This window comes from Trachinotus anak, unplaced genomic scaffold (genome assembly GCF_046630095.1).
Source record: "Trachinotus anak isolate AG129_WGS33_773 ecotype Australia unplaced genomic scaffold, CSIRO_AGI_Tana_v1 ptg000026l, whole genome shotgun sequence".
In the NCBI taxonomy this organism is placed as follows: Eukaryota; Metazoa; Chordata; class Actinopteri; order Carangiformes; family Carangidae; genus Trachinotus; species Trachinotus anak.
The window spans coordinates 3,454,710-3,473,015 of record NW_027273877.1 but is presented as its reverse complement, the minus strand read 5'-3'; the positions used below and the strand labels follow the sequence as shown (position 1 = coordinate 3,473,015).

Sequence of the window (18,306 nt, the reverse complement as noted above, 5' to 3'; positions counted from 1 at the left end):
TCTCTGAGAAATAGCATTCAAATGTCAGGACCAGTAGCTCAGGCTGTGAGAAGACTGGTTTGGATGACAAAGAAGTTAAATTCTGTGAATTTAAGTTAGTTAAATTCTGTGACTTTTGAAATTCAATACTCAATGCAAACACTGAGTGCAAGTCTTTAAGAAACAGCAATCACAGGTCTGACCAAATAGCTCAGGTTGTTAGGGCAGTAGAACGCCACCTTCTTTGTAGTTTCCTTGAATTTTGCTTTAAAGCTCGTGTTTCTGAGTTGTACCATGGAGCTAGCCTTTTCTGACTCACTACCTTCTTCATCAGAGGGGCCACAGTATCTAGAGTTGCACGCAGTGAGGCTGCAGTACTGTCAACAAGCTCATCAACCTGTGTGGATATGAAGTTAAGAGAGCTGTTCCCTACTGCATTGATACATGGCAGTGGGCTAAGTACTGATGAGATCCTTTCTTTGAATTTGCGAACGGTATTGACAGACAGACACCTGCTGTAATGGATTTTTTCACCAGATGCTGTGTAGTCCATGACTGAAAACTCAAATGTTAACAGAAAATGGTCAGATAACACCGCCTGAGAGCTTGAGGCTGTTGGTTCAATCAAATACCCAAATTTTTTTGCAAAAACGCCAGCCCTGGTGGCTCAAGGGGTTAAGTGCCTCACAGGGTAATTGGAAGGCAAGGGTTCAAACCCCATCTGACTCAATCCTTTTTGAAGGCCACAACCCAGAGGGTAGTCTTCGGATTGCTCAAAGAAGTGTACTTCAAGGAACTGATGTGGTGGCTCACAGAGTTAGTGCTATGCTCTGGAGTTTTGAGGTTGTGGGTTTGATTCTCCATTAGTTTTTAAGTAGAGCAGAGACTCTTGCAGCATACCAACACCAGTGGCTTATGGTGTCAGTGGGCTATTCCAGAAAATCAAAGGTAATGAGTTTAAGTCTTGCTTATTTGTATTACTTTTGACATCTAACACCCAAGGACAGACTTGAAACCTTTCAAAAGGTTGGATTGATGTGTTCACCTCAGTGGCTCAGAGTGGTAGAGTGTTATGCTGGATAGGTGGAGCTTGTTGGTTCAAGTCTTGGGTAACCCATCTACTTTTGATGTCCAAAACTGGAAACATTTAAAAAGAAAAAAAGACTTTTTAATTGTTCATTTTACCTAGTTCCATAGCTCAGGGTGTTTGAGGGCTATTTCAGAACGTTGGAAGTAACCTGTCGGCTGGTTTTCTCCAATACTGAGATGCAACTTTTAAACTTCATGGGACAGCACTCAAAGGAAAGAGTCAAATGGTCTAACAAACTCTTGGCAACTAGGGCTAGCTTGATAGCTCAGAGGGGTAGATCTCCACCCTGTTGTTGAAGGTTGTTGGATCGAATCCCACAGAGGGATGCAGTTTTTAAACTTCATGGGACAGCGCTCAAAGGAAAGAGTCAAAAGTTTTAACAAAGTCTTGGCAAATATGCCTTGCTTGATAGCTCAGTGGTTCAAACCTCTACCCTGTTGTTGGAGAGCCTGGGTTCAAATCCCACACAAAGATGTGACTCTTAAACTTAACACTTTTAAAGTCCCCACACCCAGAGAGTAGCTTCAAATACAAACCGAAAACTTCTCCATTCAGGGAGGAACTTGTGGTATAATGGTTAAGTTCCTCCCCACAATGTGGTTGCATGGGCGACAACCCCGTAGTCCCCGGTTCGATGCCAGCTCGTGTCCAAATGACAAAAACCCAATTGCGCAGTAGGGAGTGGGAGAGGGGGCCGTGTCCCCTCCCCCCCCAACCCCGTAGTCCCCGGTTCGATGCCAGCTCGTGTCCAAATGACAAAAACGCAATTGGGCAGTGGGTGAGGGGGCCGTGTCCCCTCCCCCTGTAGTCCCCGGTTCGATGCCAGCTCGTGTCCAAATGACAAAAACGCAGTTGCGCAGCAGGGAGTGGGAGAGGGGGCCGTGTCCCCTCCCCCCCCCAACCCCGTAGTCCCCGGTTCGATGCCAGCTCGTGTCCAAATGACAAAAACCCAATTGGGCAGTAGGGAGTCCAATTGCAGTGGACGGGCTGCATAACTTTGCTATATATGTTTTATTAAAACAACTGGAAGGTTAATATTTGTTTTGTGTAATATAACCCTCAGCTTTCATCTCTCCAAACCTCACGGAGGGGACACGGCACCCTCACCCCTCCGTACTGGGTTTTTGTCATTTGGACACGAGCTGGCATCGAACCGGGGACTACGGGGGTTGGGGGGGGAGGGGACACGGCCCCCTCACCCACTGCGCAATTGCGTTTTTGTCATTTGGACACGAGCTGGCATCGAACCCGGGACTACGGGGTTGGGGGGGGAGGGGACACGGCCCCCTCACTCACTCCCTATTGCCCAATTGGGTTTTTGTCATTTGGACACGAGCTGGCATCGAACCGGGGACTACGGGGTTGGGGGGAGAGGGGACACGGCCCCCTCACCCACTCCCTACTGCCCAATTGGGTTTTTGTCATTTGGACACGAGCTGGCATCGAACCGGGGACTACGGGGTTGTCGCCCATGCGACCACATTGTGGGGAAGAACTTAACCATTATACCACAAGTTCCTCCCTGAATGGAGAAGTTTTCGGTTTCTATTTGAAGCTACTCTCTGGGTGTGGGGGGCTTTAAAAGTGTGAAGTTTAAGAGTTACATCTTTGTGTGGGATTTGAACCCAGGCTCGCCAACAACAAGGTAGAACTCTATCCCTCTGAGCTATCAAGCTAGTCATAGTTACTCAGACTTTGTTAGAACTTTTGACTGTTTCGTTTGAGCGCTGTCCCATGAAGTTTAAAAGTTGCATTCACCTGTGGGATTTGCTCCCATAACCTCGAACAACAAGGCGGAGATCTATCCCTCTGAGCTATCAAGCTGGGCACAATTGCCAATACTTTGTTAGACATTTTGACTGTTTCCTTTGAGTGCTGTTCCATGAAGTTTAAAAGTTGCATTCCTCCCTGGGGGATTTGAACCGCCAACCTTAAAATCTAGAGAAGAGCATTCTAGCTCCTTGAGCTACCAAGTTAGACATGCGAAAAAAAATGATCTTTGACATTTTCTATCGTCTAGGTATTGGAGCAAACCAGCCAACAGGTTACTTCCAATGTTCTAAAATAGCCCCCAAACACTCTGAGCTCTGGAACTAGTTCAAATGAAGAAATAAAAAGTCTTTTTTTAAAAGGTTTCAAGTTTTTAACATCAAAAAATGATGTAGTTGGATTAACCAAGACTTGAACCAACAACCCCTCACTCTGCAGTGGAACACACTACAACTCTGAGCCACTGGGGTTAACACAATGATGCATTCTTTGTTAAATATATCAAGTCTGTCCTTGGGTGTTGGATGCCAAAAGTAAAAAGAATAAGGAAGATTTGAACTTACAATCTTTGAGTTTCCAGAGTAGCCCACTAACACCATAAACCACTGGTGTTGGTACACCGTGAAAGTGTCATTGTAAGGTTTTGAGTCTTTTTCTCTACTTGCTCTACTTAAAATGTAACTTAGAATGGAACCCACAACCTGAAAACTCAGCACTAACCCTGTGAGCCACCATGTCACTCCTTTGGACACTGCTTCTTCGAGTCCGATGGGATTTGAACGCTTGCCCTCCAATTACCCTGTGAGGCACTTAACCCCTTGAGCCACCAGGATTGGAGTTTTTGCAAAAAAATTTGGCCATTTGATTGAACCAACATCCTCAAGCTCTCAGGCAACGTTAACACAGGTGCTGCACCAGTCCAGTGCCTGGAGGGGACCAGAGACGTTCTACAGACCTACAGAAAAGACGCCGTTCCTGTGTTTAGGCTCCGATGTAAGATACAAAATATTTGAAATAATTGGTTGTTGCTTAAAGTCAAAGATACCAAAATCTTCTGTCAGAAACAGTTTAGAAGCAGGGAGAGCTCTAAGTTGCTGATGTTCTCTTGGTACCAGCTTGTATCTACAACAGTTAGACTCACACACTCACTCACTCACTAAACCTTTAAAAAATTGAATTTGCATCATCAGATCTACTAGGTCAGGGGTCGGCAACCCGCGGCTCCAGAGCCGCATGTGGCTCTTTCATCCCTCTGTTGTGGCTCCCTGTGGCTTTGGAAAATAGATAATGAGTATTTAATTTAAATGTATTCAAAGGGTCATCAGTGTACAATCAGCACACCTGAGGAGTTGTTGTTCTTCTGTGTGTTTGTTGGCGGCTCAGTGTATGTGAAAAGGTGGATATCGCCACCCAGTGTGTCAGAATGTGTAGTGTCATGTCTTTAGATCAAGTGAATCCTAAAGAAAAAGAATAAAAATATCCAAAATATATTATTCCTAATACTAATAATGATGATGATGATGGTTACACCCTATTCCCTAATGCGGCCTGTATTATAAAAGCTAGCAATCCCCTTGTGATTTCCCTGAAATTGTGTCCTGTGCTGGATGATGATTTTAGACTCCATGCCTGCCCTGCCTCAAGTTGTGTTTCTTGGTCTCTCCCTCTGTAAATAATATTTCCTACAATGCATGAGTATATGTTGTATATCTTCCAGAGTGTTACACCACTGACAAAAACTTTTCGCTCCTGAGGAGTTGGGGTGGAGCATACACAAGCGCACGCACGCACGCACACACACACACACACACACACACACACACACAGAGAAAGACCAGATTGAAAAGCTTTGTTGAGTCTGAGTGAGTCTAACTATTGTTAGACACAAGCTGGTACCAAGAGAACATCAGCAGCCGAGCACTCTCTCTGCTTCTAAACTGTTTCTGACAGAAGATTTTGGTATCTTTGACTTTAAGCAACAACTAATTATTTCAAATATTTTGTATCTTACATGGGAGCCTAAACACTGGAACGGCGTCTTCTCCGTTGGTCTGTAGAACGTCTCCAGTCCCCTCCAGGCACTGGACTGGTGCAGCACCTGTGTTGAATTCAATTCAATTCAATTTTATTTGTATAGCGCCAAATCATAATATACATTATCTCAAGGCACTTTACAGGGTCAGGTCAAGACCTAACTTTGTTAAAGAGAAAAACCGAACAGTTCCCACAAAGAGCAAGCACTCGGTGACAGGGCGGAGGAAAAAGTCCCTTTTAACAGGGAGAAACCTCCAACAGAACCGGGCTCAGGGTGGGGGGGGTCTGCCTTGAGCGGTTGGGTTAAGGAGAAGATAAAAAGAGGGGGTGGGGGGAGGAGAGAGGACAGAAGAGAGAGAGAGAAAGACCAGGAACAGCTGTTTAGGTAATGGTGTTATCAATAATAATGACAGGTAAGAGTGGTTAATAGTAAAGATGAGTAGTGGTGGACCTGGATCCTGCTGCTCCAGAGGCAGAGATACCTGCAGAATGAGGACAGAGAGAGAGAGAGAGAGAGAGAGAGAGAGAGAGAGAGGAGAAGCACAAACTACGGGAGAGAAAAAAAAATACAAAGTTAATGGCATGAAGTCATCGAGAGAGAGAGAGAGCGCCCAGTGAATCATGGGAATCCCCCAGCAGTCTAGCTCTATAGCAGCATAACTAAGGGATGGGTCAGGACATACCCGAGCCAGCCCTCACTATAAGCTTTACTAACATGACTTTTGTGATGACAGAGGAGTCATTATTAACATGAACAAACTGGAGTCTATCTGACAGATATGACTTAAACCAGCTTAGTGCGGTTCCTTTGATGCTGACCATATGCTGTAGTCTCTGTAATAGAATCTTATGATCGATGGTGTCAAATGCAGCACTAAGATCTAGCAGGACAAGTATAGAGACAAGTCCATTGTCTGAGGCTATGAGGAGATCATTGGTAACCTTAACCAGAGCTGTTTCTGTGCTATGATGGACTCTGAAACCTGAGTGAAAATCTTCAAACAAACCATTTCTGTGCAAATCATCACATAACTGGTTTGCAACAACCTTCTCAAGGATTTTGGAAATAAAGGGGAGGTTGGATATAGGTCTATAACTGGCTAAAAGATCAGGATCAAGAGTAGGCTTTTTAGCCTGGCTACAGTGCTGAACAGAAACCTGGGATTGTTCTTGTTTTCTTCTATCAATGATGAATAATAGGATGTTCTGGCTTTTTTTTATATGCCAATAGGCTGTCTTTCCAAGCCTTTCGAGATTCTTCCAGGTTAGTAGAACGCCACCTTCTTTGTAGTTTCCTTGAATTTTGCTTTAAAGCTCGTGTTTCTGAGTTGTACCATGGAGCTAGCCTTTTCTGACTCACTACCTTCTTCATCAGAGGGGCCACAGTATCTAGAGTTGCACGCAGTGAGGCTGCAGTACTGTCAACAAGCTCATCAACCTGTGTGGATATGAAGTTAAGAGAGCTGTTCCCTACTGCATTGATACATGGCAGTGGGCTAAGTACTGATGAGATCCTTTCTTTGAATTTGCGAACGGTATTGACAGACAGACACCTGCTGTAATGGATTTTTTCACCAGATGCTGTGTAGTCCATGACTGAAAACTCAAATGTTAACAGAAAATGGTCAGATAACACCGCCTGAGAGCTTGAGGCTGTTGGTTCAATCAAATACCCAAATTTTTTTGCAAAAACGCCAGCCCTGGTGGCTCAAGGGGTTAAGTGCCTCACAGGGTAATTGGAAGGCAAGGGTTCAAACCCCATCTGACTCAATCCTTTTTGAAGGCCACAACCCAGAGGGTAGTCTTCGGATTGCTCAAAGAAGTGTACTTCAAGGAACTGATGTGGTGGCTCACAGAGTTAGTGCTATGCTCTGGAGTTTTGAGGTTGTGGGTTTGATTCTCCATTAGTTTTTAAGTAGAGCAGAGACTCTTGCAGCATACCAACACCAGTGGCTTATGGTGTCAGTGGGCTATTCCAGAAAATCAAAGGTAATGAGTTTAAGTCTTGCTTATTTGTATTACTTTTGACATCTAACACCCAAGGACAGACTTGAAACCTTTCAAAAGGTTGGATTGATGTGTTCACCTCAGTGGCTCAGAGTGGTAGAGTGTTATGCTGGATAGGTGGAGCTTGTTGGTTCAAGTCTTGGGTAACCCATCTACTTTTGATGTCCAAAACTGGAAACATTTAAAAAGAAAAAAAGACTTTTTAATTGTTCATTTTACCTAGTTCCATAGCTCAGGGTGTTTGAGGGCTATTTCAGAACGTTGGAAGTAACCTGTCGGCTGGTTTTCTCCAATACTGAGATGCAACTTTTAAACTTCATGGGACAGCACTCAAAGGAAAGAGTCAAATGGTCTAACAAACTCTTGGCAACTAGGGCTAGCTTGATAGCTCAGAGGGGTAGATCTCCACCCTGTTGTTGAAGGTTGTTGGATCGAATCCCACAGAGGGATGCAGTTTTTAAACTTCATGGGACAGCGCTCAAAGGAAAGAGTCAAAAGTTTTAACAAAGTCTTGGCAAATATGCCTTGCTTGATAGCTCAGTGGTTCAAACCTCTACCCTGTTGTTGGAGAGCCTGGGTTCAAATCCCACACAAAGATGTAACTCTTAAACTTAACACTTTTAAAGTCCCCACACCCAGAGAGTAGCTTCAAATACAAACCGAAAACTTCTCCATTCAGGGAGGAACTTGTGGTATAATGGTTAAGTTCCTCCCCACAATGTGGTTGCATGGGCGACAACCCCGTAGTCCCCGGTTCGATGCCAGCTCGTGTCCAAATGACAAAAACCCAATTGCGCAGTAGGGAGTGGGAGAGGGGGCCGTGTCCCCTCCCCCCCCAACCCCGTAGTCCCCGGTTCGATGCCAGCTCGTGTCCAAATGACAAAAACGCAATTGGGCAGTGGGTGAGGGGGCCGTGTCCCCTCCCCCTGTAGTCCCCGGTTCGATGCCAGCTCGTGTCCAAATGACAAAAACGCAGTTGCGCAGCAGGGAGTGGGAGAGGGGGCCGTGTCCCCTCCCCCCCCCAACCCCGTAGTCCCCGGTTCGATGCCAGCTCGTGTCCAAATGACAAAAACCCAATTGGGCAGTAGGGAGTCCAATTGCAGTGGACGGGCTGCATAACTTTGCTATATATGTTTTATTAAAACAACTGGAAGGTTAATATTTGTTTTGTGTAATATAACCCTCAGCTTTCATCTCTCCAAACCTCACGGAGGGGACACGGCACCCTCACCCCTCCGTACTGGGTTTTTGTCATTTGGACACGAGCTGGCATCGAACCGGGGACTACGGGGGGAGGGGACACGGCCCCCTCACCCACTGCGCAATTGCGTTTTTGTCATTTGGACACGAGCTGGCATCGAACCCGGGACTACGGGGTTGGGGGGGGAGGGGACACGGCCCCCTCACCCACTCCCTACTGCCCAATTGGGTTTTTGTCATTTGGACACGAGCTGGCATCGAACCGGGGACTACGGGGTTGGGGGGGGAGGGGACACGGCCCCCTCACCCACTCCCTAATGCCCAATTGGGTTTTTGTCATTTGGACACGAGCTGGCATCGAACCGGGGACTACGGGGTTGTCGCCCATGCGACCACATTGTGGGGAAGAACTTAACCATTATACCACAAGTTCCTCCCTGAATGGAGAAGTTTTCGGTTTCTATTTGAAGCTACTCTCTGGGTGTGGGGGGCTTTAAAAGTGTGAAGTTTAAGAGTTACATCTTTGTGTGGGATTTGAACCCAGGCTCGCCAACAACAAGGTAGAACTCTATCCCTCTGAGCTATCAAGCTAGTCATAGTTACTCAGACTTTGTTAGAACTTTTGACTGTTTCGTTTGAGCGCTGTCCCATGAAGTTTAAAAGTTGCATTCACCTGTGGGATTTGCTCCCATAACCTCGAACAACAAGGCGGAGATCTATCCCTCTGAGCTATCAAGCTGGGCACAATTGCCAATACTTTGTTAGACATTTTGACTGTTTCCTTTGAGTGCTGTTCCATGAAGTTTAAAAGTTGCATTCCTCCCTGGGGGATTTGAACCGCCAACCTTAAAATCTAGAGAAGAGCATTCTAGCTCCTTGAGCTACCAAGTTAGACATGCGAAAAAAAATGATCTTTGACATTTTCTATCGTCTAGGTATTGGAGCAAACCAGCCAACAGGTTACTTCCAATGTTCTAAAATAGCCCCCAAACACTCTGAGCTCTGGAACTAGTTCAAATGAAGAAATAAAAAGTCTTTTTTTAAAAGGTTTCAAGTTTTTAACATCAAAAAATGATGTAGTTGGATTAACCAAGACTTGAACCAACAACCCCTCACTCTGCAGTGGAACACACTACAACTCTGAGCCACTGGGGTTAACACAATGATGCATTCTTTGTTAAATATATCAAGTCTGTCCTTGGGTGTTGGATGCCAAAAGTAAAAAGAATAAGGAAGATTTGAACTTACAATCTTTGAGTTTCCAGAGTAGCCCACTAACACCATAAACCACTGGTGTTGGTACACCGTGAAAGTGTCATTGTAAGGTTTTGAGTCTTTTTCTCTACTTGCTCTACTTAAAATGTAACTTAGAATGGAACCCACAACCTGAAAACTCAGCACTAACCCTGTGAGCCACCATGTCACTCCTTTGGACACTGCTTCTTCGAGTCCGATGGGATTTGAACCCTTGCCCTCCATTTACCCTGTGAGGCACTTAACCCCTTGAGCCACCAGGATTGGAGTTTTTGCAAAAAAATTTGGCCATTTGATTGAACCAACATCCTCAAGCTCTCAGGCAACGTTAACACAAGTGCTGCACCAGTCCAGTGCCTGGAGGGGACCAGAGACGTTCTACAGACCTACAGAAAAGACGCCGTTCCTGTGTTTAGGCTCCCATGTAAGATACAAAATATTTGAAATAATTGGTTGTTGCTTAAAGTCAAAGATACCAAAATCTTCTGTCAGAAACAGTTTAGAAGCAGGGAGAGCTCTAAGTTGCTGATGTTCTCTTGGTACCAGCTTGTATCTACAACAGTTAGACTCACACACTCACTCACTCACTAAACCTTTAAAAAATTGAATTTGCATCATCAGATCTACTAGGTCAGGGGTCGGCAACCCGCGGCTCCAGAGCCGCATGTGGCTCTTTCATCCCTCTGTTGTGGCTCCCTGTGGCTTTGGAAAATAGATAATGAGTATTTAATTTAAATGTATTCAAAGGGTCATCAGTGTACAATCAGCACACCTGAGGAGTTGTTGTTCTTCTGTGTGTTTGTTGGCGGCTCAGTGTATGTGAAAAGGTGGATATCGCCACCCAGTGTGTCAGAATGTGTAGTGTCATGTCTTTAGATCAAGTGAATCCTAAAGAAAAAGAATAAAAATATCCAAAATATATTATTCCTAATACTAATAATGATGATGATGATGGTTACACCCTATTCCCTAATGCGGCCTGTATTATAAAAGCTAGCAATCCCCTTGTGATTTCCCTGAAATTGTGTCCTGTGCTGGATGATGATTTTAGACTCCATGCCTGCCCTGCCTCAAGTTGTGTTTCTTGGTCTCTCCCTCTGTAAATAATATTTCCTACAATGCATGAGTATATGTTGTATATCTTCCAGAGTGTTACACCACTGACAAAAACTTTTCGCTCCTGAGGAGTTGGGGTGGAGCATACACAAGCGCACGCACGCACGCACACACACACACACACACACACACACAGAGAAAGACCAGATTGAAAAGCTTTGTTGAGTCTGAGTGAGTCTAACTATTGTTAGACACAAGCTGGTACCAAGAGAACTTGGTACCATCTTTGAGTTTCCAGAGTAGCCCACTAACACCATAAACCACTGGTGTTGGTACACCGTGAAAGTGTCATTGTAAGGTTTTGAGTCTTTTTCTCTACTTGCTCTACTTAAAATGTAACTTAGAATGGAACCCACAACCTGAAAACTCAGCACTAACCCTGTGAGCCACCATGTCACTCCTTTGGACACTGCTTCTTCGAGTCCGATGGGATTTGAACGCTTGCCCTCCAATTACCCTGTGAGGCACTTAACCCCTTGAGCCACCAGGATTGGAGTTTTTGCAAAAAAATTTGGCCATTTGATTGAACCAACATCCTCAAGCTCTCAGGCAACGTTAACACAGGTGCTGCACCAGTCCAGTGCCTGGAGGGGACCAGAGACGTTCTACAGACCTACAGAAAAGACGCCGTTCCTGTGTTTAGGCTCCGATGTAAGATACAAAATATTTGAAATAATTGGTTGTTGCTTAAAGTCAAAGATACCAAAATCTTCTGTCAGAAACAGTTTAGAAGCAGGGAGAGCTCTAAGTTGCTGATGTTCTCTTGGTACCAGCTTGTATCTACAACAGTTAGACTCACACACTCACTCACTCACTAAACCTTTAAAAAATTGAATTTGCATCATCAGATCTACTAGGTCAGGGGTCGGCAACCCGCGGCTCCAGAGCCGCATGTGGCTCTTTCATCCCTCTGTTGTGGCTCCCTGTGGCTTTGGAAAATAGATAATGAGTATTTAATTTAAATGTATTCAAAGGGTCATCAGTGTACAATCAGCACACCTGAGGAGTTGTTGTTCTTCTGTGTGTTTGTTGGCGGCTCAGTGTATGTGAAAAGGTGGATATCGCCACCCAGTGTGTCAGAATGTGTAGTGTCATGTCTTTAGATCAAGTGAATCCTAAAGAAAAAGAATAAAAATATCCAAAATATATTATTCCTAATACTAATAATGATGATGATGATGGTTACACCCTATTCCCTAATGCGGCCTGTATTATAAAAGCTAGCAATCCCCTTGTGATTTCCCTGAAATTGTGTCCTGTGCTGGATGATGATTTTAGACTCCATGCCTGCCCTGCCTCAAGTTGTGTTTCTTGGTCTCTCCCTCTGTAAATAATATTTCCTACAATGCATGAGTATATGTTGTATATCTTCCAGAGTGTTACACCACTGACAAAAACTTTTCGCTCCTGAGGAGTTGGGGTGGAGCATACACAAGCGCACGCACGCACGCACACACACACACACACACACACACACACACACACAGAGAAAGACCAGATTGAAAAGCTTTGTTGAGTCTGAGTGAGTCTAACTATTGTTAGACACAAGCTGGTACCAAGAGAACATCAGCAGCCGAGCACTCTCTCTGCTTCTAAACTGTTTCTGACAGAAGATTTTGGTATCTTTGACTTTAAGCAACAACTAATTATTTCAAATATTTTGTATCTTACATGGGAGCCTAAACACTGGAACGGCGTCTTCTCCGTTGGTCTGTAGAACGTCTCCAGTCCCCTCCAGGCACTGGACTGGTGCAGCACCTGTGTTGAATTCAATTCAATTCAATTTTATTTGTATAGCGCCAAATCATAATATACATTATCTCAAGGCACTTTACAGGGTCAGGTCAAGACCTAACTTTGTTAAAGAGAAAAACCGAACAGTTCCCACAAAGAGCAAGCACTCGGTGACAGGGCGGAGGAAAAAGTCCCTTTTAACAGGGAGAAACCTCCAACAGAACCGGGCTCAGGGTGGGGGGGGTCTGCCTTGAGCGGTTGGGTTAAGGAGAAGATAAAAAGAGGGGGTGGGGGGAGGAGAGAGGACAGAAGAGAGAGAGAGAAAGACCAGGAACAGCTGTTTAGGTAATGGTGTTATCAATAATAATGACAGGTAAGAGTGGTTAATAGTAAAGATGAGTAGTGGTGGACCTGGATCCTGCTGCTCCAGAGGCAGAGATACCTGCAGAATGAGGACAGAGAGAGAGAGAGAGAGAGAGAGAGAGAGAGAGAGAGGAGAAGCACAAACTACGGGAGAGAAAAAAAAATACAAAGTTAATGGCATGAAGTCATCGAGAGAGAGAGAGAGCGCCCAGTGAATCATGGGAATCCCCCAGCAGTCTAGCTCTATAGCAGCATAACTAAGGGATGGGTCAGGACATACCCGAGCCAGCCCTCACTATAAGCTTTACTAACATGACTTTTGTGATGACAGAGGAGTCATTATTAACATGAACAAACTGGAGTCTATCTGACAGATATGACTTAAACCAGCTTAGTGCGGTTCCTTTGATGCTGACCATATGCTGTAGTCTCTGTAATAGAATCTTATGATCGATGGTGTCAAATGCAGCACTAAGATCTAGCAGGACAAGTATAGAGACAAGTCCATTGTCTGAGGCTATGAGGAGATCATTGGTAACCTTAACCAGAGCTGTTTCTGTGCTATGATGGACTCTGAAACCTGAGTGAAAATCTTCAAACAAACCATTTCTGTGCAAATCATCACATAACTGGTTTGCAACAACCTTCTCAAGGATTTTGGAAATAAAGGGGAGGTTGGATATAGGTCTATAACTGGCTAAAAGATCAGGATCAAGAGTAGGCTTTTTAGCCTGGCTACAGTGCTGAACAGAAACCTGGGATTGTTCTTGTTTTCTTCTATCAATGATGAATAATAGGATGTTCTGGCTTTTTTTTATACGCCAATAGGCTGTCTTTCCAAGCCTTTCGAGATTCTTCCAGGTTAGTAGAACGCCACCTTCTTTGTAGTTTCCTTGAATTTTGCTTTAAAGCTCGTGTTTCTGAGTTGTACCATGGAGCTAGCCTTTTCTGACTCACTACCTTCTTCATCAGAGGGGCCACAGTATCTAGAGTTGCACGCAGTGAGGCTGCAGTACTGTCAACAAGCTCATCAACCTGTGTGGATATGAAGTTAAGAGAGCTGTTCCCTACTGCATTGATACATGGCAGTGGGCTAAGTACTGATGAGATCCTTTCTTTGAATTTGCGAACGGTATTGACAGACAGACACCTGCTGTAATGGATTTTTTCACCAGATGCTGTGTAGTCCATGACTGAAAACTCAAATGTTAACAGAAAATGGTCAGATAACACCGCCTGAGAGCTTGAGGCTGTTGGTTCAATCAAATACCCAATTTTTTTTGCAAAAACGCCAGCCCTGGTGGCTCAAGGGGTTAAGTGCCTCACAGGGTAATTGGAAGGCAAGGGTTCAAACCCCATCTGACTCAATCCTTTTTGAAGGCCACAACCCAGAGGGTAGTCTTCGGATTGCTCAAAGAAGTGTACTTCAAGGAACTGATGTGGTGGCTCACAGAGTTAGTGCTATGCTCTGGAGTTTTGAGGTTGTGGGTTTGATTCTCCATTAGTTTTTAAGTAGAGCAGAGACTCTTGCAGCATACCAACACCAGTGGCTTATGGTGTCAGTGGGCTATTCCAGAAAATCAAAGGTAATGAGTTTAAGTCTTGCTTATTTGTATTACTTTTGACATCTAACACCCAAGGACAGACTTGAAACCTTTCAAAAGGTTGGATTGATGTGTTCACCTCAGTGGCTCAGAGTGGTAGAGTGTTATGCTGGATAGGTGGAGCTTGTTGGTTCAAGTCTTGGGTAACCCATCTACTTTTGATGTCCAAAACTGGAAACATTTAAAAAGAAAAAAAGACTTTTTAATTGTTCATTTTACCTAGTTCCATAGCTCAGGGTGTTTGAGGGCTATTTCAGAACGTTGGAAGTAACCTGTCGGCTGGTTTTCTCCAATACTGAGATGCAACTTTTAAACTTCATGGGACAGCACTCAAAGGAAAGAGTCAAATGGTCTAACAAACTCTTGGCAACTAGGGCTAGCTTGATAGCTCAGAGGGGTAGATCTCCACCCTGTTGTTGAAGGTTGTTGGATCGAATCCCACAGAGGGATGCAGTTTTTAAACTTCATGGGACAGCGCTCAAAGGAAAGAGTCAAAAGTTTTAACAAAGTCTTGGCAAATATGCCTTGCTTGATAGCTCAGTGGTTCAAACCTCTACCCTGTTGTTGGAGAGCCTGGGTTCAAATCCCACACAAAGATGTAACTCTTAAACTTAACACTTTTAAAGTCCCCACACCCAGAGAGTAGCTTCAAATACAAACCGAAAACTTCTCCATTCAGGGAGGAACTTGTGGTATAATGGTTAAGTTCCTCCCCACAATGTGGTTGCATGGGCGACAACCCCGTAGTCCCCGGTTCGATGCCAGCTTGTGTCCAAATGACAAAAACCCAATTGCGCAGTAGGGAGTGGGAGAGGGGGCCGTGTCCCCTCCCCCCCCAACCCCGTAGTCCCCGGTTCGATGCCAGCTCGTGTCCAAATGACAAAAACGCAATTGGGCAGTGGGTGAGGGGGCCGTGTCCCCTCCCCCTGTAGTCCCCGGTTCGATGCCAGCTCGTGTCCAAATGACAAAAACGCAGTTGCGCAGCAGGGAGTGGGAGAGGGGGCCGTGTCCCCTCCCCCTCCCCCCTCCAACCCCGTAGTCCCCGGTTCGATGCCAGCTCGTGTCCAAATGACAAAAACCCAATTGGGCAGTAGGGAGTCCAATTGCAGTGGACGGGCTGCATAACTTTGCTATATATGTTTTATTAAAACAACTGGAAGGTTAATATTTGTTTTGTGTAATATAACCCTCAGCTTTCATCTCTCCAAACCTCACGGAGGGGACACGGCACCCTCACCCCTCCGTACTGGGTTTTTGTCATTTGGACACGAGCTGGCATCAAACCGGGGACTACGGGGGGAGGGGACACGGCCCCCTCACCCACTGCGCAATTGCGTTTTTGTCATTTGGACACGAGCTGGCATCGAACCCGGGACTACGGGGTTGGGGGGGGAGGGGACACGGCCCCCTCACCCACTCCCTACTGCCCAATTGGGTTTTTGTCATTTGGACACGAGCTGGCATCGAACCGGGGACTACGGGGTTGGGGGGGGAGGGGACACGGCCCCCTCACCCACTCCCTACTGCCCAATTGGGTTTTTGTCATTTGGACACGAGCTGGCATCGAACCGGGGACTACGGGGTTGTCGCCCATGCGACCACATTGTGGGGAAGAACTTAACCATTATACCACAAGTTCCTCCCTGAATGGAGAAGTTTTCGGTTTCTATTTGAAGCTACTCTCTGGGTGTGGGGGGGCTTTAAAAGTGTGAAGTTTAAGAGTTACATCTTTGTGTGGGATTTGAACCCAGGCTCGCCAACAACAAGGTAGAACTCTATCCCTCTGAGCTATCAAGCTAGTCATAGTTACTCAGACTTTGTTAGAACTTTTGACTGTTTCGTTTGAGCGCTGTCCCATGAAGTTTAAAAGTTGCATTCACCTGTGGGATTTGCTCCCATAACCTCGAACAACAAGGCGGAGATCTATCCCTCTGAGCTATCAAGCTGGGCACAATTGCCAATACTTTGTTAGACATTTTGACTGTTTCCTTTGAGTGCTGTTCCATGAAGTTTAAAAGTTGCATTCCTCCCTGGGGGATTTGAACCGCCAACCTTAAAATCTAGAGAAGAGCATTCTAGCTCCTTGAGCTACCAAGTTAGACATGCGAAAAAAAATGATCTTTGACATTTTCTATCGTCTAGGTATTGGAGCAAACCAGCCAACAGGTTACTTCCAATGTTCTAAAATAGCCCCCAAACACTCTGAGCTCTGGAACTAGTTCAAATGAAGAAATAAAAAGTCTTTTTTTAAAAGGTTTCAAGTTTTTAACATCAAAAAATGATGTAGTTGGATTAACCAAGACTTGAACCAACAACCCCTCACTCTGCAGTGGAACACACTACAACTCTGAGCCACTGGGGTTAACACAATGATGCATTCTTTGTTAAATATATCAAGTCTGTCCTTGGGTGTTGGATGCCAAAAGTAAAAAGAATAAGGAAGATTTGAACTTACAATCTTTGAGTTTCCAGAGTAGCCCACTAACACCATAAACCACTGGTGTTGGTACACCGTGAAAGTGTCATTGTAAGGTTTTGAGTCTTTTTCTCTACTTGCTCTACTTAAAATGTAACTTAGAATGGAACCCACAACCTGAAAACTCAGCACTAACCCTGTGAGCCACCATGTCACTCCTTTGGACACTGCTTCTTCGAGTCCGATGGGATTTGAACCCTTGCCCTCCAATTACCCTGTGAGGCACTTAACCCCTTGAGCCACCAGGATTGGAGTTTTTGCAAAAAAATTTGGCCATTTGATTGAACCAACATCCTCAAGCTCTCAGGCAACGTTAACACAAGTGCTGCACCAGTCCAGTGCCTGGAGGGGACCAGAGACGTTCTACAGACCTACAGAAAAGACGCCGTTCCTGTGTTTAGGCTCCGATGTAAGATACAAAATATTTGAAATAATTGGTTGTTGCTTAAAGTCAAAGATACCAAAATCTTCTGTCAGAAACAGTTTAGAAGCAGGGAGAGCTCTAAGTTGCTGATGTTCTCTTGGTACCAGCTTGTATCTACAACAGTTAGACTCACACACTCACTCACTCACTAAACCTTTAAAAAATTGAATTTGCATCATCAGATCTACTAGGTCAGGGGTCGGCAACCCGCGGCTCCAGAGCCGCATGTGGCTCTTTCATCCCTCTGTTGTGGCTCCCTGTGGCTTTGGAAAATAGATAATGAGTATTTAATTTAAATGTATTCAAAGGGTCATCAGTGTACAATCAGCACACCTGAGGAGTTGTTGTTCTTCTGTGTGTTTGTTGGCGGCTCAGTGTATGTGAAAAGGTGGATATCGCCACCCAGTGTGTCAGAATGTGTAGTGTCATGTCTTTAGATCAAGTGAATCCTAAAGAAAAAGAATAAAAATATCCAAAATATATTATTCCTAATACTAATAATGATGATGATGATGGTTACACCCTATTCCCTAATGCGGCCTGTATTATAAAAGCTAGCAATCCCCTTGTGATTTCCCTGAAATTGTGTCCTGTGCTGGATGATGATTTTAGACTCCATGCCTGCCCTGCCTCAAGTTGTGTTTCTTGGTCTCTCCCTCTGTAAATAATATTTCCTACAATGCATGAGTATATGTTGTATATCTTCCAGAGTGTTACACCACTGACAAAAACTTTTCGCTCCTGAGGAGTTGGGGTGGAGCATACACAAGCGCACGCACGCACGCACACACACACACACACACACACACACAGAGAAAGACCAGATTGAAAAGCTTTGTTGAGTCTGAGTGAGTCTAACTATTGTTAGACACAAGCTGGTACCAAGAGAACATCAGCAGCCGAGCACTCTCTCTGCTTCTAAACTGTTTCTGACAGAAGATTTTGGTATCTTTGACTTTAAGCAACAACTAATTATTTCAAATATTTTGTATCTTACATGGGAGCCTAAACACTGGAACGGCGTCTTCTCCGTTGGTCTGTAGAACGTCTCCAGTCCCCTCCAGGCACTGGACTGGTGCAGCACCTGTGTTGAATTCAATTCAATTCAATTTTATTTGTATAGCGCCAAATCATAATATACATTATCTCAAGGCACTTTACAGGGTCAGGTCAAGACCTTACTTTGTTAAAGAGAAAAACCGAACAGTTCCCACAAAGAGCAAGCACTCGGTGACAGGGCGGAGGAAAAAGTCCC

At 44.8% G+C, this 18,306-nt stretch overlaps 1 protein-coding gene and 2 long non-coding RNA genes across 5 annotated transcripts in view; 2 read left to right on the top strand and 1 right to left on the bottom strand.

The window, feature by feature from the left end:
• Positions 1–18,306, top strand: part of nfkbiz (nuclear factor of kappa light polypeptide gene enhancer in B-cells inhibitor, zeta) — a 43,411-nt gene that overhangs the window by 4,133 nt on the left and 20,972 nt on the right. The window lies entirely within an intron of this gene.
• LOC139609866 (uncharacterized) lies at positions 1,254–1,990 on the top strand. Its single transcript, XR_011685384.1, has 2 exons — positions 1,254–1,847; positions 1,933–1,990. It is a non-coding gene; the product is annotated as an uncharacterized lncRNA (long non-coding RNA).
• Positions 2,146–10,632, bottom strand: LOC139609865 (uncharacterized). Its single transcript, XR_011685383.1, has 2 exons — positions 2,449–10,632; positions 2,146–2,360 (listed from the first exon to the last, which is right to left on the bottom strand). It is a non-coding gene; the product is annotated as an uncharacterized lncRNA (long non-coding RNA).